This window comes from Drosophila erecta, unplaced genomic scaffold (genome assembly GCF_003286155.1).
Source record: "Drosophila erecta strain 14021-0224.00,06,07 unplaced genomic scaffold, DereRS2 tig00000000-arrow-pilon, whole genome shotgun sequence".
Lineage (NCBI taxonomy): Eukaryota > Metazoa > Arthropoda > Insecta > Diptera > Drosophilidae > Drosophila > Drosophila erecta.
In genome coordinates, this window is record NW_020825194.1 from 7,006,842 (window position 1) to 7,027,699 (window position 20,858).

At 40.0% G+C, this 20,858-nt stretch overlaps 1 protein-coding gene across 5 annotated transcripts in view; it reads left to right on the plus strand.

Moving 5' to 3' along the window:
* The window catches only part of LOC6554820 (furin-like protease 1), a 128,313-nt gene that overhangs the window by 46,935 nt on the left and 60,520 nt on the right, over nt 1-20,858 (plus strand). For all 5 annotated transcript variants that reach the window (XM_015153780.2, XM_026976057.1, XM_026976055.1 and 2 more), the window contains exon 3: nt 8,426-8,452. The gene's annotated coding sequence lies outside the window, so the exon portion shown is untranslated. The remainder of the gene's footprint in view (nt 1-8,425; nt 8,453-20,858) is intronic.

Sequence of the window (20,858 nt, forward strand, 5' to 3'; positions counted from 1 at the left end):
ATCCAGCCTTGGCCGCCTGACAATCTGGCAAATATTGTGTGAGTAGTGAGAGTCCTGAGCCCAGAAAGTCGGACTCTTTGACATTCCCATTCGGGCCAGAAATCAACTCGCTTCCGTTCCATGGAGAGTGAAAATAAATGGCGTGCAACTTTCAAACCAATTAACCCACAAATTTTGCACTCAATTAGCTGTCCTCCTTGCTGCTGCTGCATATATTACACAGTTGAAATAATTTATTTATTACCACGCCCTGACATTTTATCAAGTTTTACTGGTGGCCAATGTACTTCCTCTTCTTCCGCCAATTAGCCTGGGCAAAAGCAAATTATTTTCCGCTCTGGCGGAGAAAAAATAATAAATAATTGAATAAGTTACTCATTAGTGTGCCGACTGGAAGTGACTTCTGGGCGGCTGGTTGGGCAGCAAACAAAAGCGGGTGGAGGGGCAGCAAAAGTAAAAAAAAATGAAAGCACGAAAGTACTCACAATATCCTGGTAACTGTCTGCGTGGGTGTCTCTTATCTAACCTTAACATGCACATTTAGTTGCCTCATCCGCCTTTCCTACTTAACTTCCTTCACCACCCAACCCCCAACCCCCCAAAACCCCCAAACAACCAACTCTGGGTCTTCTTGTCTGTCTCGCTGCGTGAATTTGTCACCATTTTGCTGGCAACCTGAGTTGCACTAACTTGTCGCTGTATCTTTGTATCTCTTGCCCTGCCATGGGGTATTATAACTATTTGTATAAAAGTAAATAGCCTTTCAAGAGGTATATTACAATTGAACATCTTAACTTTCTTACTTCTGATAGTTTTCTGATGCTTACTTATAGAGTACCTGAAGTACCTGCTATCTTCTCTGTGCTTTGCAGGTCCGATTTGTTCTCCTTCCTTTGTCCTCGTTTGCTCCGTCATTTATCAATCATAATGCTGAGTAGACTCATTACTGTTTTGCGCTTAGCACTTTTCCCTTGCAAGGCAACATAGCTGCTCTCCCTTGTCAGTTCCCTTAATTTTTGCGCTTAGCATCTATCCATCTGCCCCCTGCTGTTCCCTTGCTTCGCCTTCGCCTTTGCGTAATTGCTTTATGCCCTGATTTATGCTTATCTTTAGTCATATTTTTACATTTACCTTTATCACACCATCGTAGACGGCGGGTGGTAAGGGGGGAGGAGGGACTTGGACTGCAAAACGGAGGTTGACCTAATTTCATTGAACTTAATTTTTTCCGCTCATGTCTCTGTCAGCACGAAGCAGTCTGTAAGAGGTACATATATATACAGGGTGTTTTTTAAGGTATTAAAAAACCAAAAACCAAGCATCACAAGCAGAAATAGCTTGACTGTATATAATATACTATTATCAGGATCTGCCTTGGAATATACACTAACTTAAACCAACGCATATTAATATTAACAAAATATAGGATTTATTTAATAGTCTAAAGACCTAATGCACTTACCCTGCAACAATCATCATAAAACGGGCATTAGATAAACTTTAACGAGGCACATCTGTATCCTGTCTTCTACGCACGTTTTTCTGCAAACATTTTGCGAATGAAGAGATTTTTATCAATCAAAGTGACCATCAGGAAGCTCATTTTTTCCCCGCCCAACTAAATGGGCTGTGTGAATTTCTCAAGATCTCCATCGTTTTAATGCTGGAGCTAAAAAAAAGTTTCCCATGCAATGCACGTAATAAGGAAGTCACAGTGCAATTAATGTGGCTCATTATTCGTTTTGTTTTTGCTTCTCTGGCTCATTTCCGCTCTTATCAGAGGGGATGGCATGGGAAATATATGCTCACAAGGCGTGAGGAAAGGACATTAGATAACAGAAGCAGTTGCCGAGTTAACATATACAATAGGATCGTCCAAAGTTGAATAAAAATACAATTAAGCCCTAAAACTCGTCTTCCCACTCGTTTTCTTTTTTCTGTTATCTATTTCACAGTGTGTTATTTGTTTTGGGATGCATCTCTCAGCATTAATTTGCAGGAATTTAGCTCGAGATTTGTTTTGACCCAAACTGTGCTTCTTTTTAGTTCCATTAAAGCGTGAACAAGCTAGTTACAGTGGTGTATGCAATTCTAACTTAGATATACTTTTATACTTTTCTTTCAATTGCAGTTCTTCAAATTATTTGAAAGCCAACTGCATGTTTCTTTCATCTCCCTAAACCTACAAAAATCTTGTACATCTGTTTAATTTTTCAAATCCAGACACTAAAATTTTGACTGCAGCTGTACGTGTGCAGCATGTACATATGCGTGTTTGTGCCTGTGTGTGCAGGGTATTGCCGCATACGTGCCTGCAACACCTAAATACATGCAACAATGGCTTACAGCAGCGAAAGAGACAGGAAATGAGGATGAAAGAGCAGTACAAAGAGAGAGTCAGACAATGCACGATGCTTAAATTGAAATTCTTTGTTTCTTTAAACGTCCCTGGCCCTGACTATCCCAGAGTTTCTATAGCTAAATCTCCTGTCTGACTTGTACGTCGTCGTAACAAAAAGTTCTGCGCTGAGCCTTAAAGTATGCTCGGGATTTTTTATATTTAAATAGTTTTCCCCCATCTGCGAGTTGGTTTGAGTGAATGTGCTGCAGACAAAACAGAAACTTGATGGGCATGTGAGCGTTTGTTGCACATACAACGCATGCTATGCAGAGGAATTAGAAATGTCGGAGGTAAAAATGAAATTGGAATTGCGAATGCACTTTTTCTGTGTCAGTTTTTTTCCAGAATAATACAATAATTATACCCGTTATTCGTAGAGTAAAATACTAGATTCGTTGAAAAGTATGTAACATATGTATTAGAACTGCAGCATAATTCCGCTGAAAGGGGAATCAACTAATTCGACAAAAAATTATATAAATATTGACCAGCTTACTTATGAAAATGCAAGAATACCAGTGATTTTCATTAATTTTCTATAGCTGACAGCAAATGTCTGTCAATTGAAATTTGACTGGTGAAAATTGCACTCAACGCATACAAATTAAGTGACATGCCATGTTTCTGTAATTGGTGTTGTCGTTGTCATTGAAATGCATTATTTTGCCATTGCCTGCATTTCAATGACCACAGAGTTTTTTCCTGCACTCAAAAAACAATGACTGTTCCCACTTTGATTGACAGCTAACACGTCGGAGTACGAGTATCTAACAAAACTGAATTGAAATTACTTTGCATATGGTTAAAATGCATTCAGCTTTGGTAATCATGCAGATTTAACATTTTGATGAGCCGTCCGACAGGAAAACAAAAACTTTTTAATTAAAAGGAATGGAGAGGCGGTACCAAAGTTGGAAAATTTTTTTTTCAAAATTTGCATTTCGATGGCATATAGCCAAAGGGCACCTGACACTTGTGTCGCTCGGCTGGAAAACCCTTTCTCCCTCTCTTTCTGCTGCATATTAGTCTACTCACTCCGACAGTTTACAAACACACACACACATGCAGACTGCTATACATACTCCTGGCAATTCAATTAGAATCTAGAATCTAGGCAGAGTGCACGTCACATATACACACATTTTAATTAAATAAATTCAGTGTTTGCCCGATGCTTGGGCGCCATAAACATTTTGGCGAAGAAGCATGAAAATGAAAACATTTAACTGCCGGTTAGGTTAGTTTGTCCCATGGGTGGAAGGGCGTATCCGGTATCCGGCTGCTGCTCCGGTTGTGTTTGCATAAAACCAAGAAAATTGCCCGGCCTGCAGTTTTCCCCAGAAGAAGAAGAAGGAGGAGGAGTAAGAAGAGGAGCTGAAAAAGCAACACATCGTTTTGCAAAACGTCAACAGATTTGCTTTTCAGCCACCATGCAAGATTTCCCTGCTCGCTACTCCACATAATCAAATTTAACCTGTCTGGCAGGAATGAAGGAGCTACAAATGATGATGATGTGGCTTTTGAATAGTGGCGAAAATCCGACAAAACTCATCCCACTGTATGTTGTCCGAATGCTGCAGTATTTAATTGAACTTCCTACGTACTTGCACTCATGCATTCCGATCTGCAGAACATGCACATCGTAATGAACTGAACCAATTTGCATGTGCTATTCGGGTAATATGAATCCATGGTGCAGCATAAATTTCCCAGCCCTTGGGGTTAACACTCAGACTTTGCTTGGGTATTTAGAAAACAATTTTCCCAGCAATGTGCATTGCCTCCAGCATAATCAAGTTCCTCAGCTGCCAGAAGTATGCCAGAAAGTTGAAGTGAGGTACATCTTTCCCGATAATTCACTTCCGAAAATGGATATTTCATATTTCTAATTTAAAATACTTGTTAAACAAAATTCGAATGCTCATCGAAATTTCTCCTGGAATTTTTGGAACTTTACCACCACATTTTCCCCCCAGATGACTGAATTTTGAGCTCTCAAATATTTGCAAAACCCAACAACTTCAATATTTATCCTGCCATCCAGCAATGGCAACTAATTAAGCCGTTTTTTATGGCCCACTCAATCGGTTAGCCAACTCAGTGCTGCAGCTGGCCAACACACCAGCATCCCGACTGTCTGAAACACCCAAAAGTCCACCGGAAAATCCACCCGCACCACCGCAGACTACAATGAACGCTAGAATGCGGGTTTGGGTCTTCATGTTATCCTGTGGCTTTCGGTTTCATAGTAAATTATTATTATTATTATTTTACGGGGTCGAAGGAGGTGGAGTGCCAGTGCCAGTGCTAGTGCCAGCTGCAGTTTCGGTGTTGTGGTTGCGGACAGTGTTGAAATTAAACACTGTAAGCAGATTTCCTAAGCTCCTTTTGTGAATGAAATCAAGTTTCTGGCAAATGGTTTTTGTGGCTTCGGTCTTTCGACAAAATTAGGCTACGGCAGATAATTATTTATATTTTGCTGCAAAGGAACAATAACCCAGGCATAATTGCCCGTGGTTGAAGCGTCTAAATTTGTCAATGGTTCCGAAATTGTCCAAAACTTTTAGGAAATTCCTGTGGTCTACAGGCCAAAATATTGATGCTGTTCAGCACTTGCACGGCTGGAAATTATTCATTTGCATTAGTTTAAATTTCACTGCGCAACTATGTAGGTTGGCTTTTTCTCCGAAATCCGGTTAAACTTTTGGCTCATTTAAACTTTTGTTTTCACCTGTAGATCGTTTTTAAAAATCCCGTCCAGCGAAAACAAAATAGTAATAAAGCTTAGTGCTGGCAAAAGTTTACGCGAATAAAATGCGAGAAACGCCTGGACTTCAGACCCAAAACGATGGTTTAGCAGACTTCCCTAATATCCGAAAAAAAGAGAAACTTTGTTAAAGTCTTTAATTTAATGCTTGGTTACCTTTCCTTTTCTCCAGTTGGGTTTTTTTGTTAGGGCAACCAATCTCGAAATTGCTCGAGTGGCCCCACGGAACACTTGAGCAAAGGAATAAGTTTAAAGTGTGCTCACAGCACTGCCAAAATGAACGAAATTGAGACCCAAGCGCTTACCTTTATTGTAGGGGATTTACGCCTGAAAGCATGTTATGAAACAATAACTAGAAGATTTATTGTATGGGCTACCAAGCCGCCGTGGCTCCTGTTTTCATTAATATATGCCCAAAATGGTGCCTGCTGATCTCATAAATTTGCGGGGTCAACTGTACCTCTGCATTCGAAATGTTTGCAGAGGCCTCTTTGTTAAACGGAGTTTTTTTTTGCACATTTCCTTACCCTTATGATTATTGTCGGTAGACTAATTCGTATTTATAACTTACGACCAAGAGAGAAATATGGCCGTTTATCTGAGACAATTGCCCTTAAGCAAAGATAAATGGTGAAACTGCACTTAAAATTAAATTGATGTCTTTTTTGGCAATTAACAAAACAATGAAATGAGCATTTTTACCATTTGCCAACACTGAAATTTATATAAGCGTCACTAGCACTAGTGATAAAATAACTTTTAAGAACACTGGATGCCTAAACCCGTACTCAATTTAAATGGTTATCCATCTAAGGCAAAATGATCAAAGTTGGCGAACCCCGTGCAGCTTAATTGAAGAGGTAGTAACTTTTCCGCAAGTCAACTTCGAGCTTAATCATCCGTGCTTAAGTGGGGGAGATTTAGATGCTACGGTCTATCAGCTAGACAAATCCCTGAGGCAAATATCATTTTAACAATGGCATTAAATGAATTTGCATAATTAGCTGCAGCTTAGTCAAGTGCCTGGACCCCCCACGACCAACATCCATTTATCCACGATTTTCGCTCCCCTTGTGGCCCTGCTTAGTCCTGTGGCTATGATGCATGTGTGACATTAGCTCAGACACGTTATGCCAAATGTATTCACAGTGGGTGTGCCAGGACTGGGGGGGAATATCCGGAGTAACAGGGTATGCTTGAGTTGAATTGTGAGATTTATGTGGTCAGGAGATATACTTCAATGTGAAGGAAAAATAATTAAACCGGAGTGATTATTGTGCTATCTATAATGCATAACTCTGCTTTGTTGCCCATGATCGATTTGAGTAGTTTCCGAGTATGTTTACAGCTAATTGCGCACTTTGCATCAATTGGGAATGCATTTAACTAGCAAAATCCAGCTAATCCTGCATCTCAATTCATAATTCAAGCTTAAGCGAATCAAGCGAACAGCAATTTGCGAACTAATTAATTATGGAAAAGCAGCAAAACGCATGCAAATAGAATGCGCTTAAGATGAAATCGCCGGCAGCTAAATGAGATTGCCATAAATCTCTCAACGGCCATGGGGGAAGCGAAAGGACTTTGGACCAAGTTGGCCGAGTGAAAGTGAGATGTGAAAAGTTTAAAGGCCAAGTTAAGTCAACTCCTTGGCCAAGCATGTTTAGCAAAGTTCATTAAGCACTTAACAAACAGAGCGCACCAAGGGAACTTAATGTGCTTTGGCGTAATTCAACTAAACAAAGTACCAAAGTTCTTAGCCCAGTTTTCCGGGGCAGAGGGAAGCGGGATGGCCTGCTGCATAGATGAAAATCAAATGCGGTCATATCCCCACACATTCTCTGCCCGAATAGGACACCCCCATACCCACACACAGACACACATTCCACCCATACATGCAGGTTGAATGTTTTGGTCATTCAGCAGCGTCCTGGCATTTTTGCATTTACCGTCATCGTCCTCCGTCAGTGGCTGTAAAACTGTGCCACAGTACAATGTTGTGGATGCGGCGTTGGATCCCCTAGATTTCACACTAAAAAAAGACTTACAAAGATTATAAAAATACTAGTATTATTTGGGGTTTGTAATTGCGAAACTAAAGGGACTCAGCTATCGAACAACCCGTTAACAGTCGGATTTTCTTTTATATCTAGTAACATAAATATTTCTGGGTTACTTCATATGATTTCTATGTTCGAAAAGTTTATCTTCGAGTGCATAAGCATGGCAGATTGTAGCCAGCGAGAAGGTTCAGGGGGCACAGTTTGTTCAAGCGAACATTGTTAGCCTGCGGCCAAAAGGCTTTCAAAGTTTTCGTGGTTTGGCTGCCAAAGGGTGGCAAGATGGGCCAAGGGGTAAGGGGTAAGAGGTGAAGGAGGTGCGGAGGCTGCTCTGAATTATTGCCAAACATGGTGGGTGGGTTGGCCTGGCCCCGCAGAAAGGGCCAACCGATCGGCCGATGGTCTTTCGCCAAAGGATAAAAAAAAAGTTAATTGGCAAATGGCCAAATGAGTTCAAATTGAAGTTGGCTCAAAAGACAGGAAAAGCGGGTGAGCAAACTTGATTCATTCCGAATGGATTCAGCTTGAATTAAAGAAATAGTTGAAACTGCTGAAGCTTCAGAAGAGGTTGCATAAATTTGTTCGCTCTTCAAAAGTTGGCAAATATTTTGCATGTAAATGCTTGTATATTACTTACTACATATATGAATAGGGAAACCCAAGTTAAACAAATACAAATTGTTTAACTGCATCAACATCGGCGTTAATATATAGAAAATCCAAAACCGAACTTGTCATTGATAAATTTAGCCCGGCTGTCAACGCCTTTTTGCGGATTTCCGTTTGTCTTGATGCTATTTTTAATATGCATCCCATTTGGATTTCATTTACCCAGATACTGATATAAAAATATACGTATATTTTTGCGTACTTCTCTTTGTTACTTTGAGCGACATATTTTACTGCTACGGTTGCCCTCCTTTTCTACCTTTCATTCTGTTTTTTTCTCTGCCATCTTGGCCATTACCATTAGCATAAAATGGCTGCTGTTTCGCTGTCCATTTTGGGTATCCTGCACTTGGAAAGCTTCTCTAATTACGCTCTTAAAACAAAAAAGTTAATGCATAAAAAATAGCTCGTTAAATGTTTCCCCCAGCAGCTCAATGGCAACTTTCTCGATTTTATTATTGCTAAGCATTTTGCTCATGCTAAAGTATTCAAAAATTTTTAATAATTTCTATGTTTATTTCTTTGCAGATCCAATTAATTGAAATAAAACATTTGGTAAGTTTTGCAACTTTGCATCGATTGGATTTGAATTTTGAATGTTAGCCTTGGTTGTATGCAAACATATTTCTTTCAAAGGTACAAATAACTCAATTGTGTTGGTATTTCCCATAAAGCTTTAGCTTAAAATTTAATTTCTACAAACTATGGTAAAAGTTTAAGCTATTAAAGTGTGAATAAAACTTCCCAAGAATTCAGCTGCTTCAACAAAATGCAGCAAATGATTTGAACTCTTGCATCGTGCATTATGCTGACCTCAAAACTCATTAACTATGCTTTTTTGGGGGCGAATTCGAGCAATTTAGCGCCACAGAATATGCAATCCTTTTTGGCATCTAATTGCTGGCATTTGGCATCCGAAAATTTGCCTGCCCAATGAAGCATGCCACCCAAATCCCCATTCCACCTCGATTAAGCAAAAGATGAAGGAAAATGCAGCCGAAGCAGAGGGAAAAATGTAATTTAAAACTTTGTGCGACGTTGGCGCGAAAATACTTTTCCCTCTGATTTTTTTTTTCAACGATTAAACGACATTAGGTGTGCTTATCTCAGCTCAAAATCAGTTGTACCCACCAACCCGCATCTATTTGAAATGCCAAATTAGAGCGCCAACTTTTAATGCAACATTGGGGATTGGGTGTTTGGCATTTGGGGTTGATTTCAACATGTACTCGCTTTGAAAATTGCATTCGGAAAATGCTTTTGGTTCGAAATCTCGGCGTTCGTCTAATTAACTGCTCTTATTGATTCTGGACGTGGCTTAAACCACGCACACAAGCTGGCTAATTGGCATTTAGTTTGAACCCTTTCGTAGCATACTTTTGTGGGTCGGAAATATTTATCTATCTTTCCAGTTTCAGTTTATTAAATTTACTGAAATTACTTACTACTTTACCATTAAATTATTTTATGAAGAAACAAATAATTAAGAGCAATTTTAAACGCCTAAACAAAAAAAGATAAACATTTTATTTGTGTTTGCATTTGGCCACAGTTTAATCAACATTTCGTTATGCTAGCATTATGACTGTTTCACCATAAACAGGAAATCAAATTAACCACTTCTTGCCAAAGCACTCAATACTAATTTAATTAATTAATATCGGACCGTGGCCCCTTCTCCAATTATTCTCCCGTCAAACATGCTGAACAAAACCGCACGAATATGGCTGATGAAAGCGTTGGTAAGTGGGCTAATGGCTTGATTGTCCAAGGTACCGGCCACTCACACTCGCCCGCCTTCGGATATTGGTCCACCTAAACAATTGTCAATTAAATAATGCTCCTGCTGCCCGGTGGTGGTTATAAATGCCAAGACACGTTCGATGCGGTGGTGGAATTTTCAATCGGTTAACACCCCCAACCCGCTCGGCGCGACCTTCCACCCACCGGAGCTCTGCAGACGCGTCCCTAATTTGCATTAAAAGGTGCGCCAGCTGGTTGCACCCCTTTTGGCCAACGGCAACTGGAAGCTGGCAACCAACTGTTGCTCAACCGGGTAATCAGTGGCAACGAGGGGGTTGTGGCACGCATAACAGGCATTCAGGCATTGCAACCCTTCAGCAGTTTGTTGATTCAATTTTATAATTTTAACGCACAATTTCCACAATAAATTTCCATTGTGGGGAGCCATGATTTGTGGATAAATGCCGGTTGTCCAGGGAAATCATTTCGCAAATGGTATAAATGACTCATTGATCGGCGCTCGCAGCTAGAAAATAGTTTTCACCAAAATTAATTTATTATTTCACACGATTTCCAATCAACGTGAATGGCCATATAATTGGCTTATTAAAGGTGTGCGCTTACTACTTTACCATTTATTCTTGTTAAAATTATATTTTTCTTCAGTTTTACACCAAAGTCACTGTTTATGTAGATTATCACGTGTAAGTGGGCAGCATACAACAATATTTTGTCAAGTGTTCGAATTTCGAATTGAATGGTAAAAATTGTGACTCACTGAAGGTCTGAGCACAGAACCCATTGGAACATTTGTTTTTTTCCTTTTATTTGGACAAAAATTGAAATTTAATTTCCTAATTGAATGGTTTTGCCATGTGCTTGCTTCTCCTCCCTCGCCCACCATTGGCAATTCCAATTTAATTGAAAATTTATCGGTTGCATTTGCATATGCTACGTTCGGTCTCTATCTCTGAAACTGACATTCCCAACATGCACTTGTGGACCTTTTAAAGCCAACAAATTGGTACGAATTGTGTTTCTTCTTTTCTCAGACTTTCTTGTAGAAACTTGTTTCTTTTATAGCCGAATATTCCAAATATTTTGGGCAAGGGTGCAGCTCAAATGGGATATTACACATCTAAAACTTATGCAACTGGCTTTTGAAAAGAATCTTCATACTGATAGAACCTGAACTCAAACTATAGAACCCTTTCTTTATATTTGCTTAGAGAGATCCAGTAAAAAAGCGCCATTTAACTTATGGGTCCTGCCTTGCAATTACTGACTGCAGCTGCATATGCTGGCCTTAATTATACATTCGGCTTATTGCTTTTCCCTTTTCACATCTCCCCCGGCGCATTTAATTTGCCATTGACAACGTGAAAAACTTCACATGCCATCGCTGAAATATTTGCGTGGCTCTCACACTGCCATTTCCTCCAACCGACGCTTCCATCAACATTAAATGACTGCGACGCTTAATTGAGATTGTCGCTGGTGTGGGTGTGGGTTTGGCTCGCTTATTAATTTATTTTTATGTTTAATAAAAAGCGCAAGGCAGTGGCGCCATCGCAGATGTGACGCCAAAACAAAAAAAATAAATAAAAAATCCGACAAAAAAGCGAGAAAAAATGTGGTTCGATAAGGCGATAGGCCATAACAATGACATTGTGAAGAGGTTGTAAATTAATACACCAACAGCAAACCGAGTTGGCATGCGCCACCCACCAGGTCATCATTATCTATCGCGTTTGTTTATCGTTGTTTATGTCCAGAGAGCCGAGTAATAGGTTCATAAATTTCCCCCCCCATTTTCACGGAATAATTTCGAAATAGCGGCGTCGCAGGTTTCCTGTTTTAAATGCAGGGCAGCAGCAATTAAAGCCCTTCGGGCGCAAAGAGCCACTTCTCTGTGGATTATGGATATCGTTAGCTTGCCTGTGTTCCCTCGCCTCATTTGGCGGTCGTTTAATTAATAGCAAGCTGATTAATTAGTGTTTGTGTGCGATATCCTTGGCCGCTGGGGAGACGGATGGTGCAGTTGAGGGGCAGTGGTTGGGTCACTTCTGAGTTGCTGGGGAATGCATTTCCGGGCTTAAACTGCACGAAATTGCATTATTTGCGTCTACTGCCATGTAAAAGCTTACACAGCCAATGCGAATTGCCATTAATTTCATTAGTTGATTGTCGTCATGGCAATTCCCTTTGTGGATTTTATAATTGCCCGAACCGCAGCGAAGCGATGGTGGAAAAATTGAAAAGGATGGGAACATGAACATGGACTAAGTGGTAATATGCATATGGTGCCGGCTAATAAATTAATTGGAGTGGGTGTGAAAATGGCGAAATTCTGTTTGTTTTGCGGTGGCTGATAAGTGCATATGCCCTTTGCACTTTCCCACTCATTGATTGCTCTTAATTAAACGTTAGTTGTACATTTAACTGAGCAAGTTGTAAAATAAATAAACATTTCTGTACCCCTTACCGTTAAGTCGGCTGAGATATTGAGGTTTATTACAATCCAGCCACTGACTTTAAAAATAAATTATTCATAACTTTGATATGTGTGATTGCACAAATATTTCATGATTATGAATATTTCGCGAACAAATCCATCAAATAAATTCAATTTATTTCAAGGCTGTCAAATTTATTTTTTCCTTTTTCTCGTTATTTTTCTTCGTTCCCTTATTTCATTATCCTTAAGCAAACGCTTTGCTGCAATCGAAACTTTTCAGATTACCCTAGACCAAAGCAAAGGAGCAAGCAAATTTTTGTATGGAATTATATTGCATTTTTATTACCTACCGCACATCAATTTTGTTTGTCACAGCCGCCGCCGGGCACGTAACATTTTAAAAAACAATTTTGTCTTGATACAATTTCTTGTATTATCACCGAAAATGTATGCAAACACACGAACTTGGCCGAAAGCAGGCGGCAGCGGAAAAGGAGACCGTTCAAAGGGGCGTATGGGCAATTTTATTTGCATGCTTGCGTTTCAACCGTTGCCCTGCGGCTCCTTATCACTTTATATACGACTGGGTGTGAGTGTGTGGGTTTGTGTGCGTGTGTGTGTGTACCGGAAGTGAGCCTCGATGGTGTGTGTAAGATATGGATTCGGTGGAAACGGGGACTCCCAATCGCGCAGGCAATCAAACTCGCTGTTCCGGAACACGTATACGCCACCGTTAACGCAAATGTAATGAAAAGAAAGAAGAGTACGTCACATGTCTGGCACATAAATTGATAAAACCAGTTTCCGAGCATCACAAACAAATAAAATCAGTACAAAAATGTCGAAATTAATGCTATTTCTCAATTAAAACAGCTAATATTAAAAGCTATAAATATTGCGCATAATTTACATTCCCTTACCTTTCTACTGGCACATAAAATCCACAAACAGACAGGAACGTAAATAATGTCAGACCTTTTTTTTATCGGATATCAGCGTAAAATGGAGGGAAAATGGAGTGAGTATGTGTGCGTTTAAAATTATTTATATATTATACAGCCTGGGGAAAGTGGTTGTTTATTGTCTGACAAGGCGGCGCCGCTTTAATGCGTTTTCATGCCTTATTTAAAATGATTTTCCATTTACCACTCACGAAATTACTTTCATTTATTGCTGTTTTTTTTCCATACATGAAATACCGAGACGAAGGGAATTTCTCTATCTTCCCACCTGTTGCCAAGTTAAATAATTTGTAAGGCGACTTTATTAAATTTTCCGCAAAAGGCGATGTGAGAGACGGTAACCACAAAATTAAAACTCAATATGTGCGAAGGGGCGGGACATTCAATTAATGGACTGGAATGGCGTACACACACAGAGTAACCAAGTTGAATTAGTGGCAAACGGCAAAAGACAAACGTCAATGTGTGAGTGTGGTGAGCGTGGGAGGGCGATGGCAAATAGCTGGAGTGAGCGAGATGGCCATGGCCAATTCCCAGGACTCAAAGGAAGCCAAAGCCCCAGAAAAACGCCCTCGAGGCTCTCGAAGACAAAAGCGTAAAAGGAAAAACTCGAACATCTCAAAGGGAAGCCGAGCTATAGGGAGTGGCAGCAAAAGCATGACAGCTCAGCATGTTCTGAAATGGGTAGGGTCCTTAGGTTTGTTCTTGGCAGGTCTAGGAAATGGACATACACTAAAGAGCGATACATATGCAGATTCGGTCAAAATAACACAGATATGCTGCATAAAACAACATTTTGTGTTACCTTATAAAATCATTAAAAATCAAAAGGATGTAAGATGTTTAGATGTATATATAAAGTATGTTTGCTTATCTCTAAATTTTATGTGTGCACATATACTAACATGCCCAATGAATAGTCCTTCAAATGCTTGAGCAAATAAAGCATACTTGTCCATCTTTAAAGTTCGTATCTACACATATATTAACAATCCTATGTTGTAGTCCTTCAAATGCACTGGTGTTGCTTAAGCAAATAAAGCATACTTGTCTATCTTTAAAGTTCATATATACTCGTATATTAACATTCCCATCTAATAGTCCTTCAAATGCACTGGTATTGCATAAGCAAACGATTAAGGCTAAGACAATGCTGATATCACAGGCATATACAATTGCTTCAATAGCCGGAGAGAGAAATCAATGTCAGTATGACGCCCTTTGATGTTGTGGGCGTGCCCGAGGCGAAAGTAAACTGAATCTTATGTGTAATTGAATGTGTGCCTGTGTTTGCTGGCGGTTTTCCACTAAGCTGCCTAAAACCGCCCTCGACTGTGTCTCGGATTGTTTAGCATAAGTTTCTTACATCCCATTTCCGGCCCCGCCCCCATCTCTTTATGCAAATGCCTTGCCACTTTATTGCTTTTATTTATGTAATTTGTAGCATCTTCTTGTCATTTACGAAGGCAAACATTTGCATTTTCCAACTTAGTTCGAGTGGGAATTCCGCAAAATAGCAAAAAGTTTGCGCTTGCTTTTTAATGTCATTTTGCTGGCAACTCAGAGAGATCTTCGGAATTTATTGTTGCAGCCAGAAAGCCGCGGAAAGTATTTGAAATATTTTTAAGATGCCACTTTAGTGACATTACATTATTTATCTTTAATAGGTTTTCGGATTATTTTTAGTTGGTGTTTCCGATAATTTAAAGCTATGATCAAAAAAAGACTTAATAAATTGTTAAGTATGACTTTTCCGGATAGAATTTTTTCATTCTAATGCCAAGTTTCTGAAGCTAAAATCTTAAAATATAAAGGAAGCTTTCTTCAGTATAAGCATCCGACTCAATTAGACGCCCCTTTTTATTTTCCACACACTGCAAATGTCTGCCGCAAACATATTAATGCTAGTCAGCAAACTGTTTAAAATGGAGCAAAGGAAAACTGGGAAAAGGAAAACATACTGATAGAAAGAAGAGGGCGAGACACTACAGAAAAAACGGAAAAGAACAGATGGCAGTCAGACAAGAAGGCCGGCAGGACCTCCCTATGTTTTATTGTTATGGCGATGTGTGTTATCCTTTTTTGTCGCCAAGCCTTTTCCTCGTTCGTCTGGCTAGCAATCGAGTTGTGGATCCGGATTCTCAGACACAATCTGAAACAGAATCAACGCCAGAATCTGAAACTGAACCTTGGCCTCCGGGCTCCTCACTCCGGAGGCATCAATCACTTTTTTTCACGGTCTTTTTGGGTGCTGGGCCCAGCACTTTCGTATTTCCACTTCATTTTTGTCGATTTCGTGGGCAATCAGGCGCAAATGCCCACGGTATGCTTGATTCTGCGGCGCGAGAACCTGGGTGATTCACGTATTTATTAAGTTCATGAAAGGGCGTGAAAACAATCCCCACCCTCCGGTCATCATCATCATGACGTTGGCAATTTTGTAGTATTTTTCAGCCATTTTTTGAGCAAAAGATCTCGCCTGGCACTCTTATTTCCTTCCCTTACCATTGACAATATAATTTTCGGCATTTGATGTTCTACTTATGCTTCATTGGAGCCGTTTTAACCGCTTGTTCATTTTGTAGAGTGCTATGAGTTCCTGGAAAATCATTCAAGAGTCTCCTTGAACTCCAAAGTCTTGGAGTATTAAGTATCTCAATATTTAAAATAACATGATTGATTTGTTTGGCGGATGTGTTATAAAAAAGAGCTATGATATCTGGAAAATATTACGACCTTCCATGAACTTCTTGTTATTAATAAGCTTTCTAAAGTCATCCAGTTTACGTAGCAGGTTTAAATAAAATGAATAACATTTTTTAAATTTAACTTGATATATATAATATTTTGGCTAATGATTCATTTTAACTTTTTCTCGAAAGAAAACTACAACGACGGAAAGCCGAGTGAACAGGTCCATTTCGGGAACGCGAAAATTTCCGCCACATTTGCCCCCATGATAAAAGAACATTTTTCCAACTGACCGAAGGCATTTAAAGTTTTCGTTTGCATTTTCCAGTTCTTTCCCTGGCTTTTTTTTATGATTGTCACGACTTTTGCCCGGCTCATCTGGCTTGTCCATCAGAATGAAAACCCGAGGCGAAGCTGCGACTCTCATTAGTTGAACAACTGAATTTGCCAGAGGCCAACTTTTTGGAGATCGGGGGAAAACAGATATATACGGATGGATACATGCCTTAGCATTTCAATCGATGAGGCTGAGGGGGAAAAGTTGTCCCTGCACTCGAACGCATACTAAAAAGGCCGCCAGCTGATGATGGGGAAAAAGATGATGGTGGAAAAAAATTAGAAAGCGAGAAAGTTGGGGCAAATTCAATTTTGTGCAAAAAAAGTTGGTCGTTTCAGCAACGCAAGAAAATCTTTTAATTCAATCGGCACAGCGTTGGGAACTCTAGACTTGTGTTAAGTTATTGACGTCTTGTTGTACTAGACGTATACTTGATATTTCTCATAATTTTCTTTTCACCATTCGGTTGTATTAGGCGTATACTTAACATTTTGCCGTACTTTTTTTTCGGTCTTTTCTCATCTTTCTCGTTGGACCGGAAGACGCAGATTTGCCTGCCAGATGCAGCTGCTGCTGCTTCTGCTGCTTCTAACTAAAACGGAAATGAGAAGTCATGGAGCATTTATCCAAGGATCTTACCGCCATGGTAACCCCTTGCCGTGCTTTGGGTTCTACTTTATTTTATTATTACGTTTTTGGGTCTGGGTCTGCTACTCACATTTGCATATCAATTTGTTCGCATTCGTTCGTGCTGCCGCCCACTTTTAGCCCATTTTCCTTTCTCGGCCCGCCCCATTTCATTGCATACTTTTGGGAGTCACTACCGAAGTGCATTTCCCATTGTTGTGTTGGGGGAAATAGGAGTGAATGCTGCGCGTAATCAGGCAAAAATCTGTCTAGCTTTTAGTTTTGTTTTCGCTTGGGGAGTGTCCCTACGGTTTTCGGGTCTCCGGCTTTGAAATCAGGATTTAGCATTGGGTTTCTTCGGTCCGCATTCTAATATTTTAGTGCCTTGTTTATTTGCCATTTGCTGCTATGTTTGCTTATCGCTTCTGACAAATGGCATCTGTTTGGAGGATTTCTGCTGCTTGGGTTTTATGGAGATTCTTGCGCTGAATGATACTCATCTAAAATTTGTCTAGAATTTATTATGAATAAATCTCCAGGGACTTAGCTTGATTAAATGTGACTGTCGAGCCATGATTAATGTCGCCAAAGATTCTTGAGAAATATTGCTTAGCCATTTTCGACTTATACAAATTAAATATTTGCTGCCCCTACTTAACTTTGAGGTACTATTTTTTACATATAAGTTACAGAACCTATTTGTATTTTGCGTACTTTTTTAATCAATTTGAGTGTCATGTTATGACCCCAATTCAGTGAAAAACTTTCTCGTTTTATTACCAATTTAACAGTCCAAATTGTTACACAACATATACGAGTGTCATCTAGAAGAGAAAAAACCCGTTGGGAAATTCCACAACTGCTAAATGGAAGCTGTCGTTTGTTTTGACATTTCGCTAATAACTGAAAATTTGTGTTTTTCAGTCAGTGAAATAGCAGCAAGCAAATGAAAAAATGCCACAATATGTTATATGGAATATTGTAGCTAAAAATGGCCACGTATAAATACAGCAAATTAAGAGTCAACGCAAGCAAATTAGGTTACAAATTTCATTTTTAAGGTAGTGTAGTTTTACTGTGAATATGGGGGAAAATAAATAATTTAGCTTATGTAATTTAAAATTGGTTGGTGCTGAAAAAACTGCTTGAAATTCCTACATTTTCAGTACAACGTTTTTTCGCACACATTTTTTTTGGCCAGTGTCGAACTGACAGCGTTTTTTTGTTTTCCATTTTGTGACTTAAACCGGTACAAAGCTGCATCAAAAAATTGTTTACTTGTGCAATTTAACCACTTATAGTGGGTTTTACCACTGGATATTTGCATATGCATGAGTAGGGATCCATGTAGTAAAAGTCCTTGGCTGCGAATCCCGGGTGGCTCGACAATATGGCGACACTAAGCTCTGCACTCGAGCAACACAATTGGCGCATTGAAGAGGAATTTGCGCGTTCGCGGTTTTTGCTGCATAAGCGTATGGAGGGAGGAAAAGGCAAAATCCAGCCGCTGATTATGGAGTATTGTGCCAATATTAAACTGCTAAGCCAACGTAGCTGTAGACATTGGTGCAACTAAGCCCGATGAGTTTCCTAACGAGCAATACCAGAACATGGTCAACTTTCGGCACCCCCATTTGTCATGCAAATAACAAGGCCAAAAAGCAAGCGAAAAAGTTTCGTCCAACAACAAGATGCAGGAAATGGTTACAGGCGCAAACTTTCTAATTGTCTAAATTACATAGACACCGCACAAACTACACCTACTACGACCTAATGAAATGGGGTACTGGGACTTCTTTTAGCCACCCGGTTTGGGGTGGCATAAAGTGGGTGGCATGCTGCGGCATTGTCTGTTTGTTGTTGCGGCCAGCGGTGGGCTTTGGCGCAGCTTTTCAGCTTTTCGCAGTTAATTTTTATTGACTATGCGCGCTTGGTTTGCTTTGGCCAAGTCCATGTTTGCCTTACTTTGCTGATGTTGACTATATTTTTAATTTAATTTCTTACAAATTTCCAAACTGTATGCTTAGGGTTATAAATATAATTTACAGGCACAACAAATATGAGATTTCCTATTGCGAAATAACTTTGTTTACTTTTAATTTAGATTATAAGCACTAAGTACTTAACATTAAGTTGTGCCTTACATGTGACCACTGTTAAAACGAAAAAGCTCCATGGGAACTGATCTACCCATTTGCTTCTACCCAATTTCCATGAAATTCTCGTAAAATAGAATCGTCTGTTTGGCAGGCTTTGCAAACAAATGTTCTGCATATTTTTTGGAGCGTGCAAAAATTATTAGCACATTGAGTGCCAATGCCAATGTGTGCGAAAGGCTGTATATATATTTATATATCTGTATTGTGGGCCTGTCATTTGCCACTTTTGGCACATTTGTTGTGCGTGAATTGTGCAGTCTCACTCTTTGGCCTTTCGGCAATATCCCTCTCTCTCTCTCTCTCTCGCTTTCACACCTACCGCATCCCATGGCATTTCCCGGCGAGCACTTGGCATAATAATGAAAAATTAATCGGTAAAAGTCCGCAGGAAAAGCATCCATAGCATTTCGGCGCCGGGCTTAATTGAAATGACGACAATCGACGAACGGGCGCCGCCACGCAGCCAAAAAAGATATAAGTGAGAAAGAGAGGGGTGTCGGCAACAGGAAAGAGAGAACAAGTTGTTGAAAGAGAAAGAGGGAGCCACCAGCATGAGCGAATAGACACGCATAAATTTTGCACAAACAGGCGAACAAGGTCCCTTAAAAGTATGCAGCAAGCTGTGCATACTAATAACCTGCATTTCGGTGGTTGGCTCTGGATTTTTCGGCGGTGCCACCGAAACCATTACATTGCCTCGCCCCGGGTAACTGATGCCAGTGCCATCAGCAGCACTAGGTCCCCAAACCGAAAACCCCAATCCCCATTCCTGATTCCCAATCCCTGATCCCTGATCCCCCATATCCAACCAGCGTCAGCAGACTCCATGCGGATTACACGCCGTTTTCTTGTTGCTTTTGCTGTTTGCGTTTTTGCGTTTGGCATCCTGCAACTGCAGTTGGCATCAAAATTGTGCGCATATTAAGTTGTTGATTTGCTGATTTACACTTGGCCTCGCCGCTTTCCAACTCCACGAAATTCCCACTGAAATTCAACCACAAAAACGCCGATTTAGCCAGAGATGGGTATCAGATGTGCACAGTGAGTGTGCTGTGAAATAAAATGTGGAAAGCAGCTGCAGGACTTTTATAATGCTCTCATTAATTTCAGTTTTAAAAGCTGTATATTTAGCTTTGCTACTGTCTTTCTTGTTTTCTGTTGGCAAGATTTAGACAGTAAAACAATTTGCTGGCTTAAGACAAACTAATTAAATCCCGGGTACTTTTGCTGCTGTTACTAGTTGATATACTGCCTAGAAAACAATTTCATTATCATTGTCAACGTTAATGCAGTTCATCATGGGATGCAAAGCAACAAGAAGTGCACTTTGCCCACCCTAACTTCTGTTTCTTGTTTTTGCCCCCTTTTACCCACAACGAGGAGTCGCATCCTCATCAGCCTTCGGATCATCCTCACCTCCTTTGACAATATCATCGTCATCGTAGTGGGGAACATCATAATCGTCGGGCTGCTCACCTTTCTCGTTGTTGCATTACCCATCTGCATTTCCGCCGTGTGCGTTGCAACTGTTGCAAGAAATGGCTGCTGCTACATCCTGAAGAGGACCCTGACTTTTCTGGATGGCTTAATAGCCTTTCCCGGGGTACAAAGGGGTTATCATGCGACTTGTTGATTGTTAGGGAAATATGAAATTTTCGAAATTCCGGTAGTGCAGCATATCAGCATAAGTTTGTGGTCGCTTGGAATTTTGCTGAACGCAACTAAATCTTGTACACCATGTAAATTGTTGAACGAAGTAAATAATTGAATTCTTTAGGCATACTGAATTCAGTATGAAATAATTAAGCATTTTGCTCGTTTACGTATTATAATTATTATTTAGAGTATGCAAGCTTTCGTGAACCTCGTGCGCATTGAAATTGTTTTAGAAAAAAGAGTCATAATTGTGCTTTATGTTATATGAGCAGCAAAGTGATGTTGAAAATTCAGTTGAGTTGGGGGACTCTTTGAGTTCATGGGATGG